Raw genomic sequence first — 18,005 nt, 5'->3', positions numbered from 1 at the left:
GCAGCCCCAGCCATGCAACACACCTGAAAACCAGCTACGTCTGCTTTCTTCTTCTTCCCTGGTCTTCTTTCTCAGGAGTGATTACCTACAATTCAAATCCATCTCTTAATAATCTGCCTCTACACTCATCAGAACACATGGACCTTTCTAGAACTCCGTTTGTAGTCTCAAGACTAGTTTTAGCTGAAAGTCACAGAACTCAGGTCATCCCTGCACCCCACTGTATTGATACAGTTTGAATGAGAAACTGCCCACTGTGATGTGAGTAAAAACATTCAAATTCAGTGGGATTTTGCTTATGTTCTCTTGTACTAGGTACTGAACTCGGGGAAAATTCATTTACCACTGACAGCTCTCCTTATTTTGTTTTCTATTCTGACACTGAGTGTCACTAAAGTGTGAAGGCTAATGTCAAACATTAATTCTCCTGCATGAGTCTCCTGAGTAGGTGGGATTACAGGTGTGCATGATCATGCCTGCCCAAACTCAATGTTTATGTGTACAAGAGGAAAACCATGTGTTTACAATGCATTCCTCAAGGGTTGCTTAAAATGTATTCCTCAAAAGGAGAAGCACAAGCATCAACATTTTTCAGAAAATATATATGTAATTTTGTTGCTATCCCCATGGTAATAATGACTTAGTAGATGATGAATTTTATGTGAGCAATTCAGGATTTGAAAAGCACTATGATATATATGACTGTTTCAGTCACCTATTTTGCTGCTGTGACTAACGAGCTGGCAATAAAATTGTAGAGGAAGAACAGTTTATTTAAGAGCTGATGGTTTCAGAGGTCTTAGTTCATAGAAGGCTGGCTCCACTCCTCAGGTTTTGAGGTGAGCATGAACATCATAGTGGAAGAGTGTGGCAGAGGGAAATAGCTCCCAGTGCAATCAGAGAGCAAAAAAGAGAGTCTCCCTCTGCAGATAAAAATACATACCCCAAAGGCACACCCCACTTCCGATTTCCTCCAGGCACACTCTACCTACCCCTTCAGTTACCACAGTTAATTCCAATCAGGGCATTAAATACCTGATGGAGTTAAGACTCTCACAACCCAATCACTTCTTCTCTGAACCTTCTCTCACTGTCTCAAAAGTGGGCTTTTGGGAGATACCTTACATAAAAACATAACAATTTACATTAAACTGCCATATCCAGAATAGGATATATGATTGACAGTCACAATACCTTAGGAGAGAAAATCTGATGTGGTAAAGCCATAACTCACCAACTTATCTGACACACAAACTTGAGGAAATGTATTGATATTTATGCAGTCACAATGGAGGAAATTTTTTTTTTTAATTTTTCTGATAGATTTTACAAAGTTAAGCTCTGGAATCTGATTTAAAAACACCTCTCAAACTGGAAAAGAGGTGATAACCTTGCTATCAGCATTCAGGAAAAAGAAAATGGTAAAGAAAAATTTTGATTAATGTAAAGTAAGGACAATTTTTCTGAAATCCAGCTCTATCCTTCTTCTTTGGATACATCTTCTAGTGTTTTAAACTCTAATAACAAAATCCATTTTGCAATTTTTAAAAATGGAACTTGAAATAAGTGAACAAATCTTGAAGGTACAATCCAAGAAATGAACAGTATTAATTGTTAGACCTACTCTTCAAGTCCACTCATTGTATCACTTGTGTTATTATGCAATACCTATTTTTACTTACTGAGGGACATTGTTTATTTTGGAACACATGAACATGTATGAGTTTTCCTTATACTTTGTTTTAATTTCCCTTCTTTCACATATCAGAGTGAAAAATAAATTCTCTATTTTCCCTTCAATACCAGTGTCCAATTTATAGACTACCAAAAATCTCCACAAAAAGGAGGTAGTGAAGAAAAATCTTTATATATTCATTTCCCAAAAGGTTACCTATGTAGACCAAAGGGATAATAGGAAATCCTTCTAAGCCATAGATAACAGGCTACTCTCCTGATAATCATCTCTCCATTCCTCTGACTGTCATCTAAGAAGAAATGACCAGACACCAATAAGGCTCTATAAAACCAAGAGAAATCACACCTGCGGCCATCAAGTTTATTACCCTGGCAACTGTGATATTTATTGCTTGGAAAAAAATGATGGTGGATGAGGACATTACTTTGTATTCTTTCAGTATTAGTTAACTTTTCATCTATGAGACCAAAATACCTGAGAAGAATAACTTAAAAGAGAATTCTTTTTATTTTGAATTACACTTTCAAAGAATTCAGTCCATGCTAGGCTGTCTCCAAGGCATAAACATGGAAGAAAGACATGGGAAAATCTGCTGAGCTCATGGAATCTAGGAAGCAGAGAGAGCAGGAAGATGTTGGAAGAAGATAAACCTGTGCAGTGCAGCTGCCAGTGACCCTTTTCCAATAAGTGCATTCTGTGTCCCAGGACAACAGGGAGATACTGACACACTAATCCACTGAAGATGCAGAATCTTTGTGATTCTATATTAGCCTAAAAGCCCCATCTCTGAGTCTTGCTGCACTGGTGACTAGGCTACCAACACATATTATTTGGGGGACGGTCCAGTTTCATATAAGAACAGTTTCCAAATACATTCTGAAAAGATGACTGTGCCTACAGAAGATTGAAGGAAGAGAGTACAAAATCTTTTTGCAGCAGAGTCAGGCAATGATTATCTCCTAAACTCCCATGTGAAATTGTAATCACCTGAATATAAATATTTTTTAAACTACCATTCATTACTTGGAGAAAAATGGGAATATGCTGTGTCTGTTTCAGTGTTCATGGGAAAGTACTTGACAATCCTGGGAACTAGAGGGGAAAACGGACAATGGCAAATGTGGTGAGGGAGCTCAAAATGTGAGAATTGATCACACCCAGGAGCAGACAGAATGAGGAAAGAGTACCTTAGATTGGGGACCCTTCTTATATTGTGAAAGACTCACAGAAGTGGTGACACCTGGGGAGAAAGAACTGAGGTCCTGTGGGAGCACAGCCTCTCCTACACAGGAAACACGTGTCCATCTGGAGTCTTGCCTCATGACTTTTCAGTCACTCTACAAAAACTCTGGAGATGTACTGATGCCCAGTGATGGATGGCATCATGAGGAAACTGCAGTTTAGCATCACAACTTATCAAGAGTTCACACTGAAGCATTTGCCTGGCCAGGGTGTTGCTACTTTTGACACTAAGGACTCACCTGTCCATCATGATGGCCAAATGTTTGCACAATCTGGACAACTATGGCTTATCTTTGACATTTACCACATTAACATGTTTCAATTTGGTCACATAGTCTAAGGTGCAGAAAATTTTCTAGTCTTATATTTTCTGAACGACAACACCAAAAACATCAGAGCTAAAAGTAACACAAGCTTATTCTTTTACAGAAATGTGTGTTTTCAGTGCTGTAGATTAATGTCAAAGGGTTAGCAGACCCACACTGCCTTCAGACACAGGGGAGAATCATTCTACCTTCGGGTTGCTACTAGCACTCCTTGACTTACGCTCATAAATGCTTCTCTTCCCTCTGTGTTGATGTAGCCATGGAAACTTGAAGATACATAATCTACCCTTACACAGATCATAGTAGTACCAAAACATATTACAACCCTCAAACTGCACAGGGTCTGGGCACCATAAAGCCAGAGATGGCAGATCCTGCAATAAGTTTATCCAAGAAACCTTGAATTCCAAGAGAAAAAAACCTCATTATCCTTTCCTGACACCAATGTGTATCATTTAAGTGTAAATTTGCAATAATGAAGACCAAAGAGTGCTTGCCTTGCAAGCACAAGGCCCTGGGTTCAAATCCCCAGCACCACAAAAAATTAAAAAAAGACCAAGCAATCACAAAACAAAGAAATCCATAAATGAATCCATAGCTACATAAAAACTATTTGTATTTTAAATAGAAATAGAGGGACTATGCAAATCCAATGACATTGAGACTAACATTAAATTTGGAGGCATGATACAACCAAATCTAAAGGTAGATGTTTGTGCTAGGGCACAGTTCACTGAAAGTGTGTACAGAATGTGCAAGACCCTGGGCTCAAACTCCAGCACAGAAATAAAAGTCTTATGCTCACAGTAGAGGGAGGATGACATTGGAAATATAATGCCATATGATGCTGCTGACCATTCCTCCTCCAGGAGCACATTGCATAAACATAATGTTTCAAGTCTCTCTTGGCAAAATAATAAATGGGTCAATAGACTTAGGTACACTGGACCACAGAGAAAATAAGTGCCATCAAATGTGGAAGAAAACCTAGGGTCACCTTGGGCATTAGCCCAGGATTAGCAAAATACTGCATAATTGGAACTAAATCACCAATAGTCACTGTCACCGTGAGAAGAGAAACATTGTGACCATATATACACACCCTAACTCTAACGTTTGCTGTGGTAGAGATCTCAATTTACCTAGAACTTAAGGGGAAGAATCTAGACAGTAATAAGTATCAAGACCACAGAAGAGTGGTGGTCTTCTATGGTTATGCAAGTACTTCCATGTACTTGAACATCTGGGATCAGGGGAGAGGGGAAGTTAAATCTCAAGGGACGTGTTATATGCCTAAAGAGATTTGTTAGGGTACTTAAGCAACTAATGTAGATGACAATTGGGCCACTCTCTGTCCTCTCCTGCATCAAAGAGTTCAAAGGGAAAATCCATGGCACACTTGCAGCCTTAGTGGGTGTTTGGCACTTCCTGAGCTGCCTCTCCCAGCTTGCCTCTACAGTAACTGCAGCCCTGCCAACTCCTCTTGGAGGAAGGTTTTCTACTCACTGGACAGCTCACCTCTAACATCTTTCATTCTGTGGACCACATCCTAAACTCCCAAGCTCTGGGGTCAAAGTTCACTGAGTATGTTCAAACCTCCAAAGATGCAAATAAGGGGTTTTGAAAATAGAAAATGGAAGAAGTTAAGACAGTGCTCTGTGACTTATTTGACAATCAAACAATGAATGGATGATGTGTGCCACTGCCCATAATATCAAGATAGACTAGATCATTCCTTACAGTACATTTCCTGCCTCGGTGTTGGAAACAGCTATGCTAAGATGGAATTTTCTCACATTAGGTGCCTGGGTGACCACAATAAGTAGAGCCTCCTCCCAACACACACTGAATAATTAGTATGACCAAGAAATCGACCTTGGTTTAACTGAGTCATCGGGGGTATTTTCTAAAGAAACTTGGATGTGTCCTGATTTCTGAATTGTTGCCAACTGCTGCGATGCTCGTTTTCCTCTGCAAGTTCCAACAATTCCTTGTCTTTGCTTTTCCCCTTCTCAGCTTTAGTACTGAAACTTTGTCCCTTTGTCAGAAAAGAGAAGCAACTAGCATACACACTATCAAATGATAAAAAGTGCAGATTTTTCGATGAGTATTCAAGAATATCCATGGAGTTCATCAACAGGGATCAGGAAAGTGGAATTATATGTCAAAGGTGTGAGTTTCTCCTTACAAGAAATTTGACAGAATATTCTGCCACCTGCTATTGCTGATACCAGAGTTTCTATCTAGCTTGATTCATGCATTTAACAGGGGGAAATACAGTATGCCACTGATAGCCTGGGTGACATTTCACTTCCTGATTACTATCCCTCCACTACTCACCCCTCTAATATCTCCTCCTCTAACAATTACTCCTAAGATTTGTACAGGAAGTGAAACTCTAACTTTAACACCTTTCCTTCAAAGGACTACAACCTTAAACTCCAATCTCTGGAGTAAATGTGACTGAACAAGTTCAAATCTCCACAGATTGCAATCAAATGAATTAGCATTGTCTTGCAAGAACATAGGTGGATGAAAATACCCAAAAGCAGTTGCAGAAAAATATCTGCATATCTGAAACATCTGAATATCACAGATTCCTCTTTATTTACAGTGTACAGTGGCTTCTTGGAAGCCTGGGATCCAACAAACTTGAATCAGGGATTAAAGATAACAGGGAAACAGATTTCCTGCAGCTTGAACAGAGCTGTAGGAATGGATATTATAAAACACACAAAAAATAAAACAAGCTTTAGATTATAAGGAAATGGATACAAGGAAATCTTAGTACAACTGTTGATGAGAATATAAATTTGGTAATAATTTTTCAAAAATAATTTGCAAAATAATTTAAAAAAATTAAAACAGAAAAATGTGATTCAGTGATAATTCTGAGTATACATCTAAAAGACTTGGAATCATTCTGTCCAACAGCTGAACTCCATTTTCATTGTAGCACTATTCATGGTAGCAAAAATTAAAAAAAAAAAAAAAAAAAAAAAGTCTTTTAGAAGAATTATTATTTCTTGGTACAGAGCAATAAACCCAGGGGCATTTAAACACTGAGTCACATCTCCAGCACATTTTTCCATTTGTTTTAGAGACAGGGTCTTGCTGAGTTGCTCAGTGCCTGGTTAAATTGCTGCAGCTGGCTTTGAATTGTGATCCTCCTGCCTCAGCCTCCTGGGCCACTGGAATAATATTTAGAGTCATTTAATGGCAAGACATTCCTCCCAGCTCTAGGGCATCCAGCTACTCTCTTGAGAGACTCCACCAACAATTCAAACTGCTTTCCAAGAGGACAAGACTCAGGCTGAAATTCACTACATACCCCATGGAGTTATGGACGCAGCAGATGTGGGCATCTTATATCAGTCAATTCTGAAGGACAGGACCAGGAAGACATGAGAGTTTGAGATAATGAGGATCACACAATCAATTTTCCACTGGTGAATCTTAACACAAAATATTGTGATAATGTGCCTGTGCCTTGGAAGACAGGTGGATGAGAGGCACATAGTTTGTTCAAATGGTCAAGTGGTATTTCTCTGCTTCCTTGTCACATAAATTGTTCACAAATATGAAACAAAAACTTCAACATGTACCACATGGTATTTGAGAAATAAAAAATATTTTGTCAAATTGAAATATAGCCTGGGAAACAAATTGATAAGGTTGAGTTGGAAAATTGACATTGGGAATACGAACTGGATCTGAAAATTAAAAAAATTTTCCTATATATAGCCATTAATATATGATAGTGTATTTCACAATCATGAACATCTACAAGAAATGGGATCTAATTAAAGATATAGTCCATGCTTGAATAATTATGCCAAAATGAATTGTCATGTGCAACTGAAAAGAACCAATTAAACAAGAAAATTTAGTAATTCACTCACAGACCACCGAATAGCTGGGATGGACCCCACGTTCTGGATCTGAGATGCTGCTTCCTGAATATTCAGCTAGCTCAGCAGGAAGGAGGAACCCAGGCCTCTAGAGACCACAGCTCCGTTCATGCAGGAACACCATGGAGTCGGGGTCCTCCTTTCACCATCCTCAGTCTTCGGCACACAGCCTGCGGAGGTGCTGGGCTGCCAGCACAGGGACACCCTCGTGCTCCTCTAAAGACCCTCCAAGTGCTCTGCTCTCAACCCAGGAGACGCTGGGCTGCCAGCACCCTGATGTCCTCATGGGGCCTCAGGCAGAGGCTGAGGACACCGTGCACTCAGGTGACAAGATGCACAGGGCCCAGCTACTGGACGCAGTAGATGTAGACGTGGGGACTGAGCGCTGAGCCCCACAGAGGAGGACGATGGCGGCAGACTGAGAGGACCAGGGGCGGCCCCGCCGCCATTTCCCCTCCCGCCACCGCCAGTCCCGAGGGCTTGGGCTTCGCCCGTCTCCAGCGGCCTGAAGCACACTCACCATCCCTGCTCTTCACTCGGCCCCGTTCTCCCTCGGAGTCTCTCCTTCCCTGTGTGGCACAGAAACCTGGGGCTCCTGAGCTGAGGAGGAGACGCCAGAAGTGGATCGGAGAATGGCGGCTCCCAGACAAAGGCCAGCGCAAGGTTTCAGAAGCCCGCCCTCCTCGCGGGCTGCGTGCGGATTGGACGGTTCTCACCCCGGTGCCTCTGATTGGACAGGGCTTCAGGCCCCGCCCCCTGACTCTGAGCCTAGACAACCACCTCTGAGTGACAGTCCAATGTGGCCAATCCAGGAATTAATGAGAACAGATCACAGACTTCGGCCCAAGGGCACTTTCAGCAAGTTCCCACTCCTTTCCAATGTTTTACACAGGGTCTCCTGAATTTGCTGGGCTGGCCTCAGGATCAGAGGCACGCAGCACCTCACCTGGCTTTAGTTTTGGGAGACACCCAGGGAGTGGTCCCAGGGACGCTAAGCCACTCAACCACATCCCCAATTCTTCTTATATTTTATTTAGAGACGACGTGTCTGCTTTGTTGCTCAAGGCCTTGCTCAGTTTCTGAGACTTGCTTTGAATTTCCAATTCTCCTACCTCAGTAACCAAGTGACAGGAATTACAGGAGTGTGTCACCACAGTGGTCTCCTGTGTCAATCATTTCAGTCATTGAGAGAGCAGGCACACCCCACCACACCTGGCTATTATTTCTCTGTTTGTTTCATTTTATTTATTTATTTTTTGTGGTGTTGGGGATTTAAACCCAGGGCCTTGTGCTTGCGAGGCAAGCACTCTACCAACTGAGCTATATCCCCAGCCCTGTTTGCTTCACTTTTGAGTTGCTAAGAATTGAACCCAGAGCTTCAGACCGCAGCTATTTTAATGTTGGGTTTCCTTGCAGTAGTAGGATCTAGATTAACCAGGATGATATTTGCATTTAATTTTGATTATAAGGCCAAATTAACTTTTTGTGTATGTTATTCATGAATAAAAGTTAATAAAATTACTTTAAATTTCCATTGAACTCTTTTTGCTGTCTTCTGTGTCCACATATATGAGAGGTAGGACCCCGAGTCCCTTGCATCTTAGAGTCTATCACACATTGGGACAGTGCTGCTGAGAATATTTTGACCCCATAATTTATTATATTTAATGCCAGAACAGGAAAATCTATAGAAAGTGAGAGCAACTGATTTCCACAGTGCATACTATTAGGTGAACATGAACAAAGGACATGTTATTTTCAAATAATGGAATCCTTTATAAATTGATATGTGATGGTTTCAAAAATCTGTGAATATACAAGTTGAACTGTACAATTTTAACTGTTGAATTTTAGAATAATTGAGTTATGTCACAATGGAGCTCTTTCAGATGTTTATATTCAGTCAAGTTCTGTGTGTCGTACTTTAGATTCTGTCTTCAAAACTCTCGTCTACATAAAATGTGACTTTCTGCATGCACGATGCCATCTAAATATGCATATATGGATATAAATGAAGGGAAATGTCTGAAGCATATTAACTGGATGAATAAGGGTTGTTAACTCACAGGTATGGACTTCAGATGACAATGGAAAAAGGTGAAATTGAACTTATCTGCATATCTTTTTGAATGTTATTCAATAAATACAAAATTATTAGATATCACAATACTCAGTTACATATTTTATTTTATTGACTAGAATACTAACCTTGAGTCTTAAACCTCTCAGCATTCTAAATTTGACTTGCTTGTAATCATTGCCTTTATCTTTACCACAGGGACTATATTACTACATGTGTTCAATACAAGTTAACATTTGGGACCCCTGTCACTGAATAGGTGCTCAAAATCATGATCAATCCATGCACAGAATATATAAGTAAGACTCAGGGAGAGAAAATGAGTTCTTTAAGTTTATCCAAAAATCAACTGGTATGATATTCCCACTGCCTTTTCTCAGGAGTATTCTCATGAAACCAATGTCTCCAATCTCAGTATGAACACTTCCTCTTGGTAGAGCTATATATACATTCATCCCAGTGATAATCAGTACAATAACAACAATTTGTGGAAAAGATATTAAGATTGGCTACAAGAGTGTACCAACCTAGTTCCTTTATTTTTGCAAGGGCATTTTTTATTTCAGAGAATATGACCTGGAGACCTATATATTAAGAACACAATTTCTTCTGTGTCCTGGGATGGAGGAATTTATGGAGGATTCAGGTTGAGTTTCCTTGATTGGAAAAATAATTTCACTCAGTGGCACCTGCAGGTTTCAGGAAACTGAAATGGGCAGATCATGTCTTAAGCAGAAAGGAAACCAGGGATAGATGATGGGATAAGTGCCACTATTTGGCCATTACTCAAGCCCACATCTACTCTGATCACAGGTTCATGTATGATTCTAATTTTTAGAGGAGCAGTGATGCAAGGCAAGAATTCAGTGAATTTATTGTCAATGAGGAGAAACAAGGAAGAAAAGTGTGCAATTCAAATACAGTTCTCAGAAAAGTTAATGAATTCTTAAAAGAACAGATGCATAGATGGACTGGTGGAAAGATGAAAAGACTATTACATCTGAATATCTGTTTCTTCATAAGAAGTTATCAGGTGGTGAAACTTAAATTTTCACCGTGTTTATGCATGTGGAGATTGAATTTGGGGGTTCTCTACCACTCAGCAACCCTCCTGGTCATTTTCATTTTAAGATATGGTCTCAATAAATTATCAAAACTAACCTTAAATTTGAGATGATCTTGCCTCAGCCTCCAAGTTGCTGAGATTGCACACATGTACCACTGTGTCTGCCTGAACTATCATTTTGAATTGCACACACCCATGCCCTGATATTCTATCCTACTGTATAAAATGAAATCATTTTTCCAATGGTTGCACAAAATAGATTTATAGGTCACAAATTAATTGGTGGAATTAAGAATCTGTTTACTGGTCTAAAGGTTAGTACCACTGACTTGCAATACTCATTTGTTCTTTAAGCATTTGAAAGTAAAATAGTCATTGTGAAATTTGGATGCTTTAGGAACATCTGTGGTAAGAAAATGTGTGACTTAAAATTGATAGAGTAATCATAACAAACAGGTAAATCTTTTATCAAATATCACCAAATGCTGTACTCACATGTAGCAAGTCTTCTTTATTTTGTAAAGCCAGGAATTGAAAATGAAGTCAAATTATGTGTGGTGGTCATATGGGTAGAGACTAGTTGTTATGTATGGCAACTTGGTCTTGTGACAGCTATTCTGACAACTCAGTGAATGTGTAACTAACATTAACGACTCTTAAACTGGTACCTAATCCTCCCTTACACAGACTCTTTTGAAATATATTTACAGCTTCTGCAATGTCACAAGAAATGGACCCTGGGAAAAGCTCTTACAGGTTTCCTCTGCTCATGTGCTGCTCCATCCAGTCTGTCAATGTTAACCTAGAAATTCTAGATTCTGCTGTTGTTCTGCAACATTTTTGCAGGGAGTGGGCTTTTATTATTTGTAATTAAACATTGGTAACAATGTGAAAAGAGAGACCTATAACACAAGGAATTCTGTGGAGTAGGACATGCAGAATATTTCCTGGTAATTAACCTGAAGAAGTTGCTGGTTGGTTATAAAACATGACTGCATTAAGGGCACAGTTACCCCTGAAGTCCAAAGAATGTACTTGTTATCTGTGTTCCGGGCATGGGGTTAGGTGGTGGGCATAGAGGAAACTATTCCCAGTGTACCCTGCTAGGCTTCCTGTGCTGGTCATTTTGCCTCCCCATTCACAATGAAGACTGGAGCATGAAAATGTGAGAAATGAGGTCAGAACACCAAGATCTGGAAGCAAGTTTATTAGTGGTGCCAGGGCTCAGAGAGGTAATTCCCACAGCCTGAGCCCCACACACAGCACGGCTTTTAGTGTTATAATAAGCAAGTTTGGGGTATACCAAGGCAAGGGACATGGTGCTGCTCAGTTGGAGGACTGAGCAACAGCCTAGGAAATTCAGCACATATACAGCAGGGAGTTTTACTGCACAGAGCTGAAAGAGCGATGGCTCTGTCCCTTCTATTTGGCTCCTGCTTCTTCTACTGTGATTCACTTCCTCCATGTACCTGCATCCACTGCAAGCCTCCATGCTCAATAGCCATAAGAAGCACTGCTGTGTGTCAACCTGCAAAACTACAGCCTGTCAGCTCTTAAACTGCTCAAATATTCATTCTGTTGTACCCCAAAACAACAACCAAATTTATCCATCACACTGCAGTTCCAAATTCAAAGACATCTGTGTGGCTTCTTCCCATCTCCCTCACAGTGGATGAATGCCAGCTTGCTATCCAGCCATTGCTGCTCCCTGTGCATAGATCCTAGTAGGTGGACCGCGCTGTCCTTAACCCTGCTTGCCCCTCTGGCCAGGAATCTCCAGGCCTCAAGGACAGAGGAGATGCAGAGTGTTTCTAAGCTATTCAAACAGAAAGCCCTAAATGTTCTATGGAGTATGCACACTGGAAGGACAGGCTCCTCTGTACTTTGACTGACCTGAACCTCTACAACTCCCCGTTTTTGTTTTATATGGCCTTTTGAATAGACATGACTTGTCTTTTGTGTGAGGAAGGTGGAGGGAGAAAGCAAGGCAGATATTGACAAAAATAAGCACAACAAAATAATACAAGTATCAATGAACATCCTCCAATGAAAAGCTGTTTTAATCCATACAAAATTTGGTAACCATGAGGTTAATCAATCTAATAAATCCCAACCTCCATCATCTTGTTGCACCTTTTTATAGTGTCTTTAAGTGATCCAATTTCTTTGAATGGGATTATTGTTATCATTTAAATTAAAACAATGCATATTATTAAATTCATGGCACCCCTTATGATATAACAACAGCAAACAATGAATAGCAGCTTTATTATCAAGAATATTTTGATGAAATCAAATTTTCAGAAGAATTAACAATTTCCACTGAGCAGACCCAAATATATAATGAGTGCGGGAAGCTAAAAAGGGGACAGTATTTTTATACAGCGTCACCTCTAACAGGGATACAACACAATAGTAGCCAGCATAGTTGTGCAATTTTGCATAAATTTTGCAGAGATGTAACCAAATTTTCTGGGGCACATTCTAACCTACATGCATTGGCAATTTTTGAACAGATGTTGTTAAACTCTTTATATCTCCCCAAGCCAATAGATGATTCAAAGACCAGGGGTCTCTTGAGCCTCTTGTTGTTGTCAGACGTTCCTTCTTTGAATCACAGTCCTCTTCATCTAGGATCAAATGGAATTTGGGAACCAAATTGTGAAGTCCTTGATGCCAACTCATGATGATTGATGGGTCTCACACACCTGGCAGGAATCCAGACAGAACCTGTAGGAGTAAAAGCAGCAGGATATCCCCATCACCCATGTATTGGAATGCACAAGATCCTGACATACCAGATCTGGTGGAACTCAATATTTTACATGAATCTTTCATAGTGGTACTTTAGGGGTAAATTTTCTGTCCAAGGCAGAGGACCAGAAATGAGTATTACCTTCATATAGTACATTGAGATCATTTATTGTGAACAAGGCAATATTGAGAGCATTATTAATAAGAGCAATTCTGGTCCCCATTTTTTAATTCACATTTTAAATATGTGATATGTATGTTCAACTAAAGCCTGTCCAGAAAGATTTGGGAGAATTCCATTGGTTAGAATTATATCCCTTTGATTACAGAACTGCAAAGGCACTAGACCTATAAGCAGGGGCATTGCCAGTTTTTAAATGATGCTTACCCATGGTGGGAATGCAAAGGAACAAGTGAGAGATACAGAGATACAGGCTGAGACCCTCTCTGAATGATGTGCACTGCTCATACAATGCCTGGATGTATCTATGGTAATATGGAAGAAAGACTAGGTGTGTAAGGGAGTTACATCCATCTGCCAAAGGGCATTAGAATATAAACCTTGAGGGTTCATGTATTCCCAAGTAGAGGAATGAAAGAATGTGCAATGACAGCAATTATTAATGATGAAACAAGCCTGTTGTGAGGAAATAGAAAAGATCTTTATTAAAGAGTGAGCATTTTGATGAAAAAAATTGTGTGATTCCATGGCATCTGAAAAGAGGATAAAGTGGTTTTATAGCAGTATCAGCATGAGTTTTTTTCCAGTGAGCAGTCCAGGAATTTTAGTGTGACTCTACAAGTGAGCAAGAACTATTGGAGCCATATGATCCTATAAAAGAGATTAAGGAGTGATAAACAGGGATCCAAATGAGGCGACAAAATTGCAGTGGAAATATGTGACATCAGTTTGGCTATATACTGTGTGTCTGCAATGATGTTTAAGTTGTTGGGAAATATACAAAGAGCCAAAATAATTGCAGGTAATTGTACTCACGAGAAGATTGAGGCAATGTGTAACAAGTCAACTTTTTATCAGTGAATATAGACATCACACCCCAATGTTTTCCTTCATCAGTATAGACAATAATCCCATTGCAAAGTGGAATGGAGAATATAGAGGAAGGATCATGAAAGACTTGACACAGTAAGGAAAGGCATTCATCCAGGGCTGCATGGAAAGCAATAGGAAGTAAAAACATCAGTTAAGACACTTTAATAAAATGAACAATATTCCAGGGTTATATTCAGTTACATCAGGTTACATTAGTGCAGTTAATTTTCTGTATGTGCAGATCATATAACTTGCTTGCTACTCAGAGTCCACTAGTACCATATGTTTTTCTAATAAGATGATGCCTCCAGCCCTCAAGGACAGAGAGGTTGCAGAGTGTCTAAGCCATTCCAACAGAAGATCTTTATTGTCCTGAGAACTTTGCTCCCTCTTCTGTTCTTTGACTGCCCTCAACCTCTACAAAGGCCTTATAGTATTTTAAAATCTATCAGATTGAGAACTAACTTTTGAAAATTGGCATGTGAACAAAGCTGACTGTAAAAAAAAATTTATATTTGTATAAAATAATTCTGATTCAAAAAATACATTAACCTAGGTGTTCCAGAGTAAAATCAATATATATGTATGTGTGTGTGTGCGTGTGTGTGTACACAAATTAACAAGAATCATAGAGAAAAAAATGGCATGGCCATTAATTATTTTAGTAAAGCAGCATGAGAGAATGAGAGAGAGAAAAAGAGTAAAAAAGAGAGGGAGAGAAAGAGTGAAAAGGGAAGTCAGAGAGAAGTTAAACTGACATTTTTGTTCCTTCAGTGTCAGATCAGTCTTTGCTGAGCCTGTAGTTCTCTACTGTATACATTCCAATACAAACTTCAGCATGGTCTGGCTAGGTAAACTGATGCCTAGGGCTTTTTAACACTTTTGACCTTGGGTGGTAATCCTGCTGGCCAGATTTGAGAGCAGACAATTATGAAATATCTCCCATTACTTTTGATGCAGAGACTGCTGTGTAAGCTGAGGGTAGGGGCTTGTAATGTGGCTCCTTTTCACATGACTTGAGGCTGAGACCTCACTCAGAATAGAGGGCACCAATTACACTTTTGATAATTATTTTAAGTATGGCAGAACATTTGCCAGGCAATTTTACCCTTAAAATGTTTTCAGAAGGGTAATATTAACTTGCTGTTTGGCAGTTCACCATCCCTATAACTTGGAGCTCCCAGATGTTTTATGGGACTTGGAAATTAGGGTACACTCAGGGAAGGGTTGTTTATCCCCAGGGACAGTCTTCTTTCCATCATCCCCATTGCCCACATTGGGGATGTGGCTTCATGGGTGTTTTGAGTTATAACAAGATTTTCCCAATGTGCAGTCCACCCACATCAGAACAGGGCTCAGGGGGTGTATTAGAGGGACTGTGGGGGACAAAACCAGCAGTAACATTTTTAGGGCTCTGGATGGCTGATGCTCAGAATTGGTGTTTAGTTTAAGATGAATTTCTTTCTCCTGTGTGGCCTCATCTTCCTTATTGTTACAGGTCTTGAAAGCAGTATCTAGAAATTGCTTCTGGGAAGACTTGGTGCCCTTCTCTATTCATGTTTTTATGTTCTCAAGTGCAGACCCACTGATAAATTGCTCAGAGAGAAAGTATCATTAAAAGTGTGAAGGTGTAGGGTGGTATATTTGGTAATTGAGTGTAGGAAAAATCAAAGGTTGAAGGTAGGGAACCTCAAACCATTTTCAACTGTATATTAAATATTTTCCCAAAGCCTGGAGAATTCATTATTCCATTCTTGTGACATGTGTACTGGTTATCTAATTTGTACTATGGCCAAAGTTGTGTCCTGAGTCTGATCAGGTGTTCAATTTTGAGGACAATTTGAAAGTAGAGTTCTTAGAATTGGTAGAGTAATTTCAATTTTGGCCATGAGACATGTTAAAGAGGCCCCCTTCATGAGTGATCCAGATTTGTATGCATTCAGATGATTGTAACTTCTGTCAATAACTGTAGGTCCTCAGTTAATCTCCCATTTTAGTCCATTCCTGCACTTCTCTCATTCAAGTCAAGCTTGAATTTGCAGATCTGTTTTCATTATGAAACACAAATCCACCAAGGATGTTTTAAGGGCCATGACTCATTATAGAAATATTTTCTGCAGCTTCTGTAGATTGGAGCTTAGCCAAGAGTAGATGCTGTAAGAACCATGGATGCCATCCCCCCAGGACTCTCTCATTTTCACATTACTACCTGAAAAATGGAACATATTTGCTGTTAACATATTTGATGGTTCCTGGTTGTGTCCACCTATGGTGAAGATATAGAGGAGCTGAGTTGGCCAGAACTGATTCACAGGCACTGATTCCTGTCTCTGGTTGATACTGTCAGTTACCATCAAAAATCAGAAATGGATAAACCATAGGGAGAAGGGTCATATTGTTAGGAAAATAGAGAAAAATATTGGGATATCCCAAAAGCCAAATACTAGTTACTCTTAATATCAACAAATGATTATGGTATTAGACAGTTACTTGTTTTTAATGCATTCCTCAGTTACATGAATTGTACTGCTGAATTATCATAAATTATGTCAGATATCAAGAACATTATTTTATTGGTTATAGGGTATAATTGAGGTGGGTATTTTCTCTCTCTCTCTCTCTCTGTGTGTGTGTGTGTGTGTGTGTGTATCAGAAATTTAACCCAGGGGTGCTAAACATCTTCCAGCCAGTTTTTATTTTGTATTTAGGGACAGGATTTGACTAAGCTGTTTACGGCCTCTCTAAATTGCTGACACTGGCCTGGACTTACAATCCTCCTGCCTCAGCCTCCCAAGCCACTGAGATTAGAGGAATGTACCATCACACCCAGCTCTGAAATAGTTTTTTTTTTTTTTTTGCAACTTTAGAGTATCTTTTTATTGTATACTCTAGTTATACATGACAGAAGAATAAACTTTGATTCATTGTCCATAAGTGGAGTACAACTATTCATTTCTCTGGATGTACATGTTGAAGAGTCACACCATTCATGTAATCATACATGTACATAGGGTAATGATGTTTGTCTCATTCCAACGTCTTTCCTTTCCACTGCCCCTTCTCTCCCCTCATTTCCCCCTACACAATCCAAAGTTCCTCCATTCTTCCCTTGTCCTCCCCCATTATGCATCAGCAGTCACTTATGAGAAAAAACATTTGGCCTTTGCTTTGTGGGATTGACTTATTTCACTTAGCATGATATTTACCAACTTTATCCAATTACCCATAAATGCCATAATTTTATTCTTATTTACAGCTGAGTAATATTCCCTTGTGTATAAATACCACAGTTTCTTTATCCATTCATCTAGGTTGGTTCTATAACTTAGCTATTGGAAACTGAGCTGTTATAAACACTGATGTGGCTGCATCACTGTAGTGTGCTGATTTTAAGTCCTTTTGGTATAGGCCAAGAAGTGGAATATGAGGGTAAAATTGTGCTTTCATTCCATGTTTTCTGAGGAACCTCGATACTGCTTTCCAGAGTGGTTGCTCCAATTTGCAGTCCCACCAGAAATGTGAGTGTACCTTTTTCCCCACCTCCTCACCAACACTTATTGTTGCTTTTATTCTTGATAATAGCCATTCTAATTGGAGAGAGATAAAATCTTAGGGTAGTTTTGATTTGCATTTCTCTAATTACTGGAGAAGTTGAACATTTTTTTCATGTTCATTGATCACTTGTCTAACTTCTTCTGGGAAGTTTATGTTCAGTTCCTTACCCTTTTATTGATTGGGTTATGTATAATTTTGGTGTTAAGATTTTTGATTTCTTTATAGATTCTGGAGATTAGTGCTCTAGCTAAAATGTGTGTGGTGAAGATTTTCTCCCACTGGGTAGGCTCTCTCTTCACACTTTTATTTCCTTTGCTGTGA

At 39.5% G+C, this 18,005-nt stretch overlaps 1 protein-coding gene across 13 annotated transcripts in view; it reads right to left on the bottom strand.

Moving 5' to 3' along the window:
* LOC306650342 (uncharacterized protein) overlaps nucleotides 1-18,005 on the bottom strand; it is a 94,648-nt gene that overhangs the window by 44,541 nt on the left and 32,102 nt on the right. For 4 of the 13 annotated variants that reach the window (XR_013760884.1, XR_013760886.1, XR_013760887.1 and 1 more), the window contains one exon: nucleotides 12,815-13,051. The exons of the other annotated variants lie outside the window; for them this stretch is intronic. The gene's annotated coding sequence lies outside the window, so the exon portion shown is untranslated. The remainder of the gene's footprint in view (nucleotides 1-12,814; nucleotides 13,052-18,005) is intronic. 13 annotated transcript variants of the gene reach the window in all.

Source organism: Sciurus vulgaris, assembly GCF_902686455.1.
Source record: "Sciurus vulgaris genome assembly, chromosome: 19".
NCBI classification, from domain to species: Eukaryota; Metazoa; Chordata; class Mammalia; order Rodentia; family Sciuridae; genus Sciurus; species Sciurus vulgaris.
The sequence above is the reverse complement of the archived record's forward strand: the minus strand, read 5'-3'. Positions and strand labels throughout refer to the sequence as shown.